The following is a 14956-nucleotide window of genomic DNA, read 5'->3' as shown; positions in this document are numbered from 1 at the left end:
GTGCAGTCATGCAAAACATATTTCCATAGAATTATGTTGTGAAAGAAAACAGATACACACAAAAAAACAAAAGAAAATAAAGTTTGAAAAAGCATGCTTTGATCTGTATTCAGATGCCATCAATTCTTCCTCTGGATGTGGATAATATCTTTTATTACAAGTTTTTCAGAATTGTCTTAGATCATTGCATTGCTAAAAATAACCAAGTCATTCATAGTTGATCATTTGACAATATTGCTGTTACTGTGTACAATCTTCTCCGGGTTCTGCTAACTTCATTTTGCATGAATTCATAGAAATCTTCCCAGATTTTTCTGAAATCCACCTGCTCATCATTTCCTAGTCCAACACAATCATAAGCCACAACTTGTTCAGTCATGCTCCAGTCGATGGATATCTCCTCAATTTCCAATTCTTTGCAAAAGAATTACTAAAAAAAATATATTTTTTTCTTTTTAAATATCTTTTGGATATAGACCTAGCACAGTTTTATAGCCCTTTGGACTTAGTTCCAAGTTGCTTTCCAGAATGACTGGATCAGTTCACAATTCTACCAATAATCTACCAATCCTCCATTTTTCTTACACTTGCTCCAACATTGTCATGTTCCTTCTCTGTCATATTAGCCAATCTGATAGACTTGAGGTAATATCTCATAGAGTTTTATTTTTAACGTTAATATTTCAGACTTTTTAATGACCAAGAATATTTTTGTATGATGTAAGTTAAAAATAAACAGTACTACCCATTTAAAGACATTCAAGGTATGAGTAAATAATATACTGACATATAAAGTAAGAGAATTTTCTTCCGAGCTTCAATCCCAGCATCATGATAAATTAAACTTTAACAAAAATGATAATGATTTACAATTTGTCTGCTGGTTCTTTGTTCACATTTGCATTTTGGTAGATGCCAGACTGCTTTTTAAAGTCTATTTTTTGCAGCTGCATGAAAAAAAAAAAACAAACTTCACAAGAACCAAACTAAGTAGCAATGGATATGTGATAGGCAATTCACTGCATTCTACATATCTGGCAGAAACTATGTAGAACCTATAATTTGAACTGGTTTTAAAATTTTATTTTTTCCTTTTTTCTCCTTTTTTAAATAAAAACTGTTTATTTGATTCTACCAAGAAAATATAAAACATAAGGTTGTAAATAACTACTAGTTGTTTTTTGGGCTGGGGGCAGTGCAATGATGCTCCAGGCCACAGCACACACTGTTCACTGCTGCTCGTACTTGGCTAGTTTTGGATCTTTCTTCAGATCATATTCTGGATTATTTTCTTGATCAGCTTTTTCTTCCCTTTCCTCATCATCAGTCACTTTCCCTTCCTCCTCTTCATCATCATCATCATCTTTCATAGCTTATCCTGTGAAATATAATACCGCTCAGGACTATAAACTGACACAAAAAGTAATTCCTTTCAAAGTCTGCTGCAAGTCTAGGTTCATCATCATCATCCAGATCTCTACCTTAGTAACTTTAAGAACAGAAATAAAATTGAAGAAAGAATCATCAGAAACTGTTTTCATCACAGTTCACATGGTTCCACATACCTTATGCTTCTGTCTTTTCTTAATAGTTTTCAAAGTGACATTTTCCCCTTTTCCCCATTCTACCTGAAAACTCATTACTTGTGTTTTATCAAAAGAGAAGGGACAAGATACAATATATCTTCCTCAACTCCTCATTTTTGAAATAGTCATTGGATTAAAAGTGGAATTCTAACATAAACTTGTAGTTTGATCAACATCTGAGAACTTGACTTTAATTACTTTCAAGTGCTTCAGAATAGGTTCATCCTGTTCCTGAACCACGTCACCGAGTAAGTCACTCTTTGAAAAAGTCAGCCAAAATTCAGGAATTCTTTTAGGATTTTCTTTTTCTTCATCTTTTTTTCTCATCTTCAAGCTTAGCCTTCTGTTTCATTTTCTCTGAAATCTCTTCATTATCATCTGGTCTCCAGTCACCTTAAGTGTTTGAAGGTTTATAAATTGCATTGATAATTTCACTTCTCTTATCAAAAGTAGCTGGTAAAGAACAACATATTTTCTTTCAAGAGTACACACTTCCTCACAGAATTGGCTTTTATTTGGGCCATTTCTCACCTGAAGATGACTGAGGACATTCATAAGTCCCTTAACTACTTTTAGCAAAGTTTCAGTTTATCCAGTTGATTTTCTGACTTAACCATTTAATCTTTCTTGAAGAGCTACAAGAACTTAAGGATTTTGCATCATCTGGACAGTCGACTTGTGAACTTTGCTTTATTTGCACCTTTATCAGTTTCTTTTTCTTTAACTTTTTCATCAGTTTCCGTATCTTGTTGGTCCGGGTCACTTTCTTCGTCCACCATGTTGTAAGATTTCTGAATATTTGTGAGCCATGACTATTAGAAGGACTAAGAACCCAGAGTTGTGCAGGGCGTGACTAAAGGTGGTGGCAGTGGTAGTAGTGCCAGAGAATGGAAACAATGAAGGAGGAGAAGGAAGGAGGGAGAGAAGGAGTAGAGTTGTTTTAATTTGTAAATGATCACTTTTAATAAGAATATGAATATGTAAGTTTTTCTCCATCTCTACAAAAAATAACATGAGGGAATGAATGGACATATACTACAGCATGAAGTTTGAAAGTTAAAGATAATGATTTATGGAGTAAAAAGACTAAAGAATCTCCACTTCCTAGAAATTTCTGAGGAGATACAAGATTTTCCCTTTTATAGAATGTCTTGATTTATCACCCTATTAGGGGAGGTGACCCTGAACAAGACACTTCATCCTATTTGCCTCCATTTTCTTATCTGTAAAATCAAATAGAGAAGCAAATGGCAAATTATTCTAATATCTCTGCCAAGAAAACACTAATGAGACTATGAAGAGTTGGACATGACTGAAATGATTGAACAAATCCAGGACTTTGAGGATTAGAAGAGTTGATATTCTTTTAGATATAAATGCTTCAAAATTTTACCTTTTTGGAATGTGACATACATGAACAATGTTTGGTTAGAAGGTTGGGCTTCAGTAATTTTTCCTCTTGAAGACAAGGGAAAATTTCTGTATCCAAGTGAAATCACGCCTTCAGTTTCCTCTGGGAATGATAAGATGTGATAAACTATAATTGGGATTCCAATCAGTGCCACAGGGAAAGGAAATCACGATACACTGGCCAAATGACATGACTTTTAGTGGTACGCTAATCATTCTAGATAATCCATGAACCAAGAAGCCCTCTCCTTGGGTTGTGAAGCTTTTCTCATCAATCAAGTCTCACCGAATTCTTGAAGTTACTGCGATGAGTCCAGTGGCTTCTCTGCTGGCTTTGTTTCAGAATTCATTTTTCTAGATTCACTATTCATTCTCTTCAACTACTCATTCTAGAAAATGGTTCACTGATGAAGTTTACTTGGGACATGAATAACGGGCCAATAACTAGAGGCAAATGATTTCAGTTGGTTTTCCCACCCTCCAAAACAATGATGGGTTACCTGAGATGATTGCTAAGTTCTTTTAGAATAGTAAATCCTTCGTTTTGGGACCAGTACCTTGCCAACTTTGCCTGCTAAGCCAAGTGGGGACTCTGGGATGACCTTATAGTTGTTGGAAGGAGGGTAGATCACATACCATTCCTCTGGACTCTCTTTGACTAGAAGATCAACTTTTGATCTGTATGTAGAACAGTCCTTGGGTCGCCATTACATAAAAGGTGGGAAGCACTGGTATGGTTTCACTTTTAGCCAGAAGCATCATACATAATTCACATTTGGGAGGAGCAGAAAAAGCCTCTTGGATTTGAAAGGCTGCAGTCTAAAGGAACAAGTCCGGTGAACTTTTCTGGAGTGCAGGTATCTCTGGGGTCTCTTTTTCCTTAAGAAGCCAGGAAAGGGTCTGGACTTCTGTGCCTCTGAATGCTATCTGAATGCAGGAGCAGGCCCAGCAGGCCTTGGAAGAAGCAAAGCATAGTTTCCCAGAGCAGCTGTGCCATTTACACCACTTCTCTTTATGTCTCTACATTTTTAATTGAAATTTTAATTTTTCAGTTAACACTCATTTATTTTCTCTCTTTTTCTCTCACCTCCCCCCATTGGGGGAAAATAAAAAGAAAAACAACACCTTTGTAATACAACATATGTCTCCACTTTAAACAAATTATGGATATCTTTTGTTTTTACATCACCTACATTCCCCCTCTATATCTTGTCCCCCACCCCTCTCAACGAGCATTTTTTGATAACAAAGAATATAGAAAAGAGTGAACATTGACATAAACAAACAATCAGAACCCACAAAATTAAGGAAGATGTCACCCAAGTCTTCGATCTCAGCCATAGTCGCTACCTCCCACCCCTCCATCATGAAATGAAGCAGGGGACATGACTTCTCAGATCTTTTTTTCACACTACTTCACACCTTAGTCTCAATCTTCTCCCTGCTTTTCAGACCTGAGACTTATCCTTATAGATGTGAACCCTTTCATCTTGGGGACTTTGGCCTTGGAGCCCTGCTTTACAAATTGGTAACTGGATCACTTGACCTACTCCTTCCCCCTCCCCCCAATTCTGGAAAAGATTTAATTCAAATGTGTCGTGTTCCTAGAAGTATTATGTCATCTACTCCCGTTAGGCCCCTCATCATGGAAAGTATCCTTTCCTGGCTATCACTGTTCTATATATGTATTGCTTCCCTCTGGTCCAATGAATGCTCCTTGAGGGCATCAGTTGTTTATTTTTATTACTCAGACTTAATACCATGTAGTACTACTTACCATGTAGCATTTGTAAGTACCTAATAAATGCTCATTTCTTTTTTCCCCCATCATTCATTTTTCTTTGGGGTCAGACTTGGTTATTATACTTTCATAATATAGTAGTACTACTGGCATACTACAATCTACTAGTAGTACTACTTACCATATAGCATTTGTAAATACCTAATAAATGCTCATTCATTTTTTCCAGTCATTCATTTTTCTTTGGGGTCAAATTTGTTCTTATAACTTCACAATATTCAATTTCAGTCATTTCTATTGCTCCATCCATATTCCATTAGCATTGTTTTCACTATTTCTATATCTATCTATCTATCTCAAACTTAACTTTACTATGCATAATTTAATATGTCTTTGATTTCTTCATATGCATTATTTTTTACATCTCCCTAATGATCCCTTACATTCATATATCAAAATATATTTACACATCCCCCAATTTATAAGCATCTACTTAGCTCCCAGTTTTTGCTAATATAAATAAGTGTTGCTTTAAATATTTTGGTGACTCTCAGTTCTTTCATGTAATTATTGACCTCATATACCACAAGAAGCAAAGATAGTTGTCAACATTCACCTTTGAAAACCCTTGTGTTCCAAATTATTTTTCCTCCCTTACTCCTCCTCCTTTCCCTAAACACCAACCAATCCGACATGTTAAACATTCTAAACATATTTCCATATTCAACATGCTGTCCAAGAAAAATCAGATCAAAAGGGGAAAAGAAAAAAGAAAACAGGAGAAAGAGAAGGCAAACAAACAACAAAAAAGGTGAAAATACTATGCTTTGACCCACATTCGGTCTCCATAGTTCTCTCTCTGGATGTGGATGGCTCTTTCCATCACAAGTCTTTTGGAATTATCTTGAGTCATTGTTGAGAAGAGCCAAGTTAAGGAAAATTTCCATAAAAGCACAAGGCCATGAAGCTAGAGTGAAAATGTTCTTTTACCGGAAATATTCAAGCAGAGGCTGACTGATGACTATTGTCACAAATGTTGTAAAGGGGATTTATGTCCAAAGTCTTTTTTCCCCAAAAGTCTGAGATTCTATGACTGTGTATAATGGCTGTTTGAGTCAGAATCTTTATGCCCCATGTACCAAGCATGATGGAGCCGTAGCTCTGCTTGTCACGAAGCTCCAAACTATGCAATTTTATGTCTTGGGTTTAAACAGAACTGTTATTGCAAGGACGTCTCATGTTGTTCACTTTCAGGAACTACTACATTTTTGATGAGATGAAAAGCATAGTGTTCTCTACCACAGAAGAGAGTCATGGGATCAGAGAGTTAGGGCCAGAAAAAATTTTGCAAGTTTTCTAGTTCAACCCCCTTGTTTTACACAGGAAGATTTGAAGTCTAGGGGTAAACTATATGACTGAGCTCAGATCAAATTCTGAGTATGGGACAGAACAGAGATTCAACCTCACGTTCTCAGACTTGAAAGCCAATTTTCTTTCCATTGATCATTGATCAATAATTCTTTCTCCACATCAACAACATGGCAGCCAGTTGACTCAATGGATAGATCACTGGAGACAGAAAGACCTGAGTTCAAATCCAGGTTCAGACATGTACAAGGAATGTGACTAAGGCTCATCACTTAACTGTCTTCTTGAGTTTCCTCAACTGTAAAATGGTGAAAATAATAGCACCCACTTCCCAGAGTTCTCATCAAGCTCAAATGAGATAATATAAGTAAAGTACTTAGCACACTATCTGGCACATAATGGGGCTTTATCCATATTTGTGCTTTTTAGCTTTCCCTTTCTTGGTACTGAGAAAGAAGAGGCCGGACTGAGCACTTCATTATATCAATAGCATATTCCCTTTACCCTCTCATGACAGTGTCTGTTGACTTGCCTTCCACTCTCCATTATCATGGCCACCATGTTCTGGACCAAGGTCCCATCTTTTCTGAGGAATCTAACAGGTAACAATAAATTTCCTTTTGGAATCCCTGAATTCTAGACTGTTTGGACCCTCCTGAAGACCAAAATAGATAAGATTAACCAACATAAAACCTCAGTTTATGAATTGTATACAAGCTGAAAATAATTATACAAAGTCATAACCATCATTTCTATAGCATTTTAAACTTTAAAATCCTTTTTTAGATATTATTGTACTTTGAGCCTCCTATTAAAACTGGCAACTCTAAATTTTGTTAACTCTTTTATAAAAGCTACCCCATTTCTGGTCTAACATAAAACATTCATGGCTCTTACTGGAAAGGGGACGGGTTGACATAAAGAAGCTTTAAAAAAAATAAGCCAATTGAGAGAGAGATGAGAAAGAGAAATTTCCTTTAAGATGAAATTATACAAAACAGTCCAGACACACAAGTAACAAGATGAGGAAAAAGCAACTGTGTATAGAAATAAGATGTATCTAAGTTTGCCAGCTCCTGGATGCCATTTAATCCTGAGGGAATTAAGAGCCAGAAAGGACACCCAGCTCTTTCACTATCTCTGAGTGGATCATCTGAAGAGGGATTTGAACTTGGCTTTTGTCTCTGAGGCCAGTGGTTTAGCCATGAAAGTCCATAAGGATAGTAAATATAAATCAAAAAATGATTAGTTACAAGAACTGAAAGAAATTCATTGATCCATGATAATTTATGAAGAGAATTGAGGATGCTTGGGAACATTGTTGGCAAGGACACATTCCCTTCAATAGCAGAGTTGTTGATCTGACAGAGAAAACTCCCTCAAATGGTGATGGGTCCCTCATCTTGAGTTCCTCCTTTATTTCTCTTTAGAATTAAGCTCTTCTCATGCTAAGAAGACAGAAAATGGAAAGAGGGAAAAGACCCAAAGTCAAGTTTCTTCTTAAGTGGTTTCCTGCCAAAGGGTGCCAGTGAGCCATTTGACTGAGCTGCCACCTTGCCCCATGTTTTCTTTATTGCCCACTTAATACGCAGTAAAGAGATTACATCTTTAAATAGTCAAGCACTTCATAATTAACTGCTGCCTATTTAGCCAGACAGCTAGAACAAGTTAATTTGATGTCTGTTATAAGACTTAATAACTGTCAGGGTTTTCCCCCCAACAATTTGCTGGTATAATCATCAACTACCCCTAGATTATCTTGTCAAATTCGTAATTAAATGCCTCAAAATTCATTATAGATTTCATATATTAATAGCAATGTAATTAAGTAATGTTTACTTCTATAAACTGGAGTTTATTGCCTCTATGCTTATTTATCTTTTCTTCCCTTATTGAATCATCTAAACAGCTCTTTAAAACCAAAGAAAGACCAAGAGTCAAAGAGAAAAATTTTATAAAATCTCCAAGAGGGTACAAAGGAGGAGCCATGAGGCTTCTTGTACCACACAGAAGACATGAACATCTCAAAGTCACTGGCTCGGGAGTCTCCAGTTCCAACAACAGCACACTCTTATTAGCTGGTTGAATTTTATCACATCCTATTTCTTCCCTGGGTTTCAGTTTCCTTATCTGTACTATGATTGTGTTGAACTAGATATTTTGTAAGAGCCCCTTATACTTGAAATATATGAGTTTTTCTCTAGGTCTCAGTTTCTTATCGGTAAAATGGGAGGTAGACTAGACATTTAGTAAAGATGTCTTTTGGTTCTAAATCTCATCATCCCATAATATAAGATAGAATGAGGAAATTCAAGAAATTCTTTTTAAAATAATTTTTATTGTGGAATAGTTTTATTTTTGTTTTATGTTTTTGACAAATTTAATGCACATTTTTCTGAGTAAAAGTAGAAAATAAACATTTTAGTTAAAATTTAAAATTGCTATAAAACATAAATACACAATCGTTACTATAACTATAAAAGAAGAAAAAAATTACCAGTATATAAACTCCAAGGTCTATATGGATTTTGAGATCAATGAATGAAAGATGTATTCTAAATCTAAAATGCTTTTTGTTTTCCCAAAGTATAGAAGAAATTTAATTTCAAATCCCATCTCTGAATAGGATTTGTTAGAAAGTGGCATTTTTCATTTAAAAAAATACATATTCTTCTAACTTTTAGCCAAGCTCCTGAATGGCTGATGCCCCAGATGGATTTTCTCATGAGCATGTCATTACTGCCTACACAACTGTGATCAGTGACACAGGCAGGTTTTTAATCTTCCTAATCGATGTGGCAACACGTGGATTCCATTATTTGAGATTTGGATTTAATTTCCAGCTTTGTTACTTATCACCTGTGTGAATGTGGGAAAATTCCTTCCTCTTCCTAGACCTTGGATTTCTTGACTTATCTTTTCAGCCTCTTCAAGCTTAAAATGAATCAGTGCCCAACATACATGTTTTCCCATATACTAGAGGGTGCCATTCTCTGTGACCTACTGAGGAAGTAGGGAACAGGTGAGATCCGGGGGGAAGGAGAAAATCCAATGGGAGCAAAGACGTGTAAGGTATAATGTTACCTGTTGTATTATTATAACATCACTTTCTGAGACTCAGTATGGCTCACAAGGTAGTAGGCCAGTCTTGGAATCAGACAGACTGGAGGTCAAATCCCTCTTGATGTACTTAATGACAAATAAAGTCAAGCTGAGTGGCGATGACCTGGGAGGCTATGGATGATCTTAGTGTCTTTGATGCCTGAATAAAAATATGATATAAATAACAGCTCCCTCTCTTCCCCTTTTGTTATTTATGCGAGATGGAGCTCACAGACCAATGCTTCTGGGATTAGTTTCTATTCCATCATTCTTTTCTTATGTTTAACGTCCAGTGAATTCTTGAGCCGATGGATAAAAGGATGGTGATATGTTTATTTGTTTTTGTTGAGGGGGAGATAGGATAAAAGCTTTGGTTGTAGATTTATCTCTCAGACTTTTACTGAGGTAAAAGCATCTTCAGAAAAACTCCCATAGCAAACAGAATAATGGGATATACTTATTTATTTTTTGACAAATGTTTTCATTTCTCCCATTAGATTCCTATATTGGAGTGCTTTTTACACTATATAGTCTTAGACAATACTAAGACATTTCCTTCTAAAGACATCAATTAGACACATTGCTATTATTATTCATCATTATTATCTGTGTGTGTATGTACACTGTGTTTTTGAACATTGGCTTTGTCTGTGATATAATGCTCCTGTTTTAGTATTGTTTAATTGTTATAGTCTCAGGAATATTTTTAGCATGCATTTGTAGAATGGTCATTTGTCAGCTATTTATTTCTAAATAATAGCAAACTTCTGGTATAGGATTATGGCTATTTAATCATGTCTGTTAAAATATTCATTAGATGCCAAATTTTTCTCACCTGCAATGCTATATTGTAGGATTTTTTGTTTATTTGTTTGTTTTTTAATACCATTTCCTCACAAAATCTTTACTCATCAGTAAGACGAACCTCCTTTAGAATAAACCTCCCGTCACTTTTATTAAGATAGCTGTCATGAACCTTGCCATTTTGATAAACATGCCCTCTTCACTTAGTCATTTATTTGCTCATTCTTTGTTTTCAGAAGGTGTGTTGGATTTGTGTGAATGGCAGCCACCAAGAGTCTCTTGGTTCTATTCTGGGACTTTACCCATTTCATAGCTTTTATCTAGAGGTAAATCTACATTAGTCCCATTTGATCCGGTAGTATTCTTTTTTTCCCCTGCTATTTTCTGAGTAAACTTGATTTATCTTTGTGTCTTTACCTTTCTTCTGTGATGACAAGAATAGTTCATTTGTATAAGATGTAAAGTCACTATTGTACTTTGTCAGACTCATAATCCATATGCATCTATGCTAATTCTTTATTTCTGGTAGTTAACCATCAACCCTAGATCTGGCACATGCTCTCTTCTCACCTCTGCCTTAGATTTCATGACCATATATGGTCAATAAAATCATAGGACATATGATTTTAAATCATAACTCATGGTCTGCTTTCCAAACAAAGCCATTACTGATCCCAGTGGTTGTTAGCATCCTTTCCTCTCCTCTGCACTATTTTGTATAGTTGTCAGTTTGATTTACTTCAGAACTTCATTTCTCTTCCAATAAAATAAGAGAGCCTTGGGATTATCTTTTTGTCTTGGTTCCCCCAGCACCTAGCATAACTATATACCTAGCACAGTAAAGATATTTCATAAATACTTGGTGAATGGATTGATGACTGCGTGGGAAGTTTGCTGGAAAGTCGGAGTTCTTGAACCACATATTATCACCAAAGGCGAGGAACTCACAACATCCAACTCATCCTTCATGTAGGAATCTCTCCTTCAGAAATTCATCTCATCTTTGGGGGAAGCTATTTGCCTCAAGCTTCTATTGCAGGATGGAAATCAATATTTTTTTTCATATGAAATACATTTCACAATCATTTTATCAGATTAAAAAAATTTCTGAGTAATACATAGGGTGATGTCTCTGTCCTTCTGTAAATGGGAAAATGGAAACTGAGCAGTGAATCAACTAGCCTAGGGTCATAGATTGAATTAGAGCTAGATATACAATAAAAATTTGCCTTCGGTTTGGCTCTAAACAATCCTGGTCTTTCTCCAGGGATTCCTGCCAAAGAAGAAAGTAGATACAAAAATTCTGAGGTCCCTGAAACTCGCTATCCAAGAAATTAATCCCAAGAGGAGACCCAAGAGAGCTGGCTTATCCTCGACACATAATTACAGCCTTTAGGACACTATCACAAAGTTAATGCCCTGTTTGCCATTGTTTATTATTATATTCTATTATTATTATTATTAATTTCTTGATTGTATTTATTTGGTATGATTGATCAAACACATCCAAGTGTCCTCTTCCCTCATCCATCTTTCTACTTCTCCTCCCATCTCTCAGTAATCCCTCCATGTTGTCTCCACTAGTTCCTACCCTGATTAGTGTTTGGTCAGTTGTGTTCAAAGATTTGTGCCCCTGTTTGGGGTTTTCTTGGCAGGAACACTGAATGGGAGTTGGCATTTCCTTCTTCAGCTCATTTAATGGCTGAGGAAACTGAGGCAAACAAGATTAAATGACTTGCTCAGGGTCACATAATTAGTAAGTATCTGAAGCCAGATTTAATTTCCAGGGGAAGAGTCTTCATGATTTCAAGCACAGTACTTGGTGCCTAGGGCATCGAGTTGCCCTACTTTAAAGAGTGTAACTTAATTCTCTGTCTTTCCATCCTTCTCGCTATCTCTGTCTCTTTGTCTCTGCCTCTCTCTGTTTTTCTCTGTTTCTGTCTGTCTCTGTCTGTTTCTGTCTCTCTGCTTGACTCTGTCTGTCTGTCTCTCTCTCCATGTCTCTTTGTCTCTGTATCTGTATTTGTCTCTGTCTTTGTGTCTGTATTTTTCTGTCTCTCTCTGTTTCTCTGTCTCTTTCCCCCTGTATTTCTCTCTATCTCTCTGTCTCAGATAGCTCTCTTTGCTTCTCTCTTTCTCTTTCTCAGTCTGTCTCTATTTCCCCTCTGACCTCTGTTCTTAGGCCTAAACTCAAGCTGCTTCTGAATACCTCTGTTGATGTTTTAATACAACTTCAAACATGGCGCTCTTCCACTTGATATGTTCCATCTGACTTTTACCATTATCACGCCATGGCTCAAAGTCTTACACAGAAAACTGATGAAACTACCATGGCTTCCCCTGCAGATGTTCCATTCTAACCTGACTCTATGTAGCCCTCCTCGCCTTCCCTGCTCCACAAGTGTCCTCCTCCCACTTGACCCAGCACATCCCTACCTTCACTCACATGGTCTCTGCTTTAAATGTTCTTTCCTTCCCTCCCTGAAACCCAACCCAATCAAATCTATTTTGGTTCCATGAAGCCTTCTCAGACAAAATGGGATCTATATCTATATAAGATCACAATTTGGCTTGAGCCCCAAACCAGATCTCTATGCTGACTTTAATTCAATCCCACATTTAATAAGTGTTCCAGCATTAGAGAAGTCCCTGGAGACGGATACTTCTGAAAATGGTTCCTGCCTTTGAGGATCTTCCATTCGATTTGCTTATTTCTTTAATGATTGCATCACTTTTTCAGTCACCTGGGGCTGAAAATTTAGAGTCACTTTTAGTCCTTTATTTCCCCAGTCATTCTTCTTTTAAAGTTTCTCACCAAGACCAGTTGATTCTTCTTTCAAAATATTTCTCAGCCTATTTCATTTTTTAAAAATCTGCTTAATTTTCTTCTTAAAAAGTTCCATTTTTTTTTATTCATGGTGGAAAATGTTGTCCATATCCAGAGAAAGAACTATGGAGTCTGAATTCAAATTGAAATATATTGTTTTTACTTTTTATGGGTAATGGTTTTTCTTATAGTTTTTCCTTTTCTCTTGTGGGTAATGGTTTTTCTTTCTCATGGTTTGTTCTTTTCTCCTATGGGTGATGGTTTTTCTTTCTCATGATTTTTCCTTTTCTTCTGATTCTTCTTTCATAACATGATTAATATGATTGTACATCTATTGTACTTCTATCACTTTGGTTGTCTTCTTGGGGAGAATAGGGAGAAAAATGGAAATCAAAATCCTATATAAGTGAATGCTGAAAACAAAACAAAATAAAGATACCTTTTTTAAAAAAATTGAAATTTTTTTGTTTGTTTGTTTTCCATTTCCCATATTCTTCTCTTGTTTCCTATTTCCCCTGTTCTTCACGCAGCTAAGTGTCTGTTCATATCACATTTACTAATGGGTCCTTGGATGCTTGAATTTCTGCCTCTCATCTATCCTTTCACCATTTAGCTCAGGTCTAGACAGAAATGCTCTGGAAAACTTGAAATGCCAGTTTGATCTTTTGTATCCCCAACTCAGCAACCTGACTATAACTCCCCTTTGCCTTCAAAGGGACAATATCTTTTCTCCCTAACTAAGCCCTCCCCAGTCTGACTTTAACCACCTTTGCCTCCCAGAAATATAGGACTGGAAGGGGCTCTAGATGGAATCCAGTCCAAATCCCCTCTTTGTACAAATGAAGAAACTGAGGGCTAAAAAGGCTAATTAATTTGACCAATATCTTATAACTGGTCAGTGAGATGGCTTTGATGAGACCCTAAGTCTAATGTCTTCCCCAAATTCTGGTTGGTGTTTACTCATTCTTTTCCTCCCGAATAGTAGTCCTTTTTCTAGATGAGTCTTTGAGCACTGGTACTACAGGAGATGAAAAAATTCTACCAGAGATTGCACAATCTCTCTATCTGTCTGTCTCTCTGTGTCTTTGTCTGTCTGTCTGTCTGTCTCTCTATCACCCCCCCCCAAGACACAGCGTCTCTCTGTCTCTCTCTGACCCTGAGTGTGTCTCTATTTCTGTCATTCTCTGTCTTTGTCTCCATCTCTCTGTCTCTCTGTGTGTATGCATTTCTCTCTCTCCCTCTATCTGTCTCTGTTTTTTATCTCTGTGTGTCTCTCTCCATGGTTATTCCCATCAATCAATTATTAAGTGCTTACTATGTGCCAGACGATGCACTAAGCATTAGTTCTATAAAAGGATGAAAAGAAAGTCATCGTCCTCAAGGAGCTTACAGTCTAAAGGGGGAAACAACGTGCAAAGTGAATAACCTTTTTCCCCACGAGAATCTCCAAGTGCAGCAAACTCATATTTCACTTTTGCCTGTGTATCCAATGGCTGAGCTCCTAGCAGGTGCTGGCCAGATCTCCCTGACTGATTAATGAGTCATTTGGTGCTCTCGTGTCACAAGCATTTAGGTCACACAGGAGAGGCCTCCTTAGATCCCATTTATTCATATTTTGCTCATAATTCTGAGAAGCTTGGCTTCCTGCTTCTTCAGCTCCCTGACACTTAGAGTAAATGCTTGGGAGCTGGAGGATGGTGAACTGCTTTTGGAAAGTAAGCTGACAGAAGGGATTAGTGGAAGCCCATAGCCAGGGTGGGGAAAGAACATCTGGAAATCAGAGTCATGGATCTGAGTCAACAACAATTTGGGCTTGTAGAGCATCTTCAAGAGCTGCCTCTTCCAGAATAATTGACTTGAGGGCAGTTCCATATTAGAGCCTTTTCAAGGTTCAGAAAGTTGCTCTTATGGCACCAAAGAAAAGGGCAATTCCCTTTTTAATTCTCCATTTAAGGACAAGGTGTGTGTAAGGAACTTAGGGCAGCTTCCCATTGACATAATTAAAATCAAAGAAAATCAGTCCTTTGAAGGGTCAGAATTATCTGTGCCCTTGCATTGTCTTTGCAGTAGAATTTGCTCTCCAGGAGAGCAGAGATTATTTAACTTTTGCCTTCTTCT

General features: G+C 36.8%; 1 pseudogene; it reads right to left on the bottom strand.

Annotated features, from left to right (window-relative positions):
- Positions 1 to 1229: 1229 nt before the first annotated feature.
- LOC127557713 (nucleosome assembly protein 1-like 1) lies at positions 1230 to 4337 on the bottom strand (annotated as a pseudogene).
- Positions 4338 to 14956: the final 10619 nt, after the last annotated feature.

Source organism: Antechinus flavipes, chromosome 3 (assembly GCF_016432865.1).
Source record: "Antechinus flavipes isolate AdamAnt ecotype Samford, QLD, Australia chromosome 3, AdamAnt_v2, whole genome shotgun sequence".
NCBI classification, from domain to species: Eukaryota; Metazoa; Chordata; class Mammalia; order Dasyuromorphia; family Dasyuridae; genus Antechinus; species Antechinus flavipes.
Note: the sequence above shows the minus strand (reverse complement) of the source record. Positions and strands in the feature narration are given on the sequence as shown.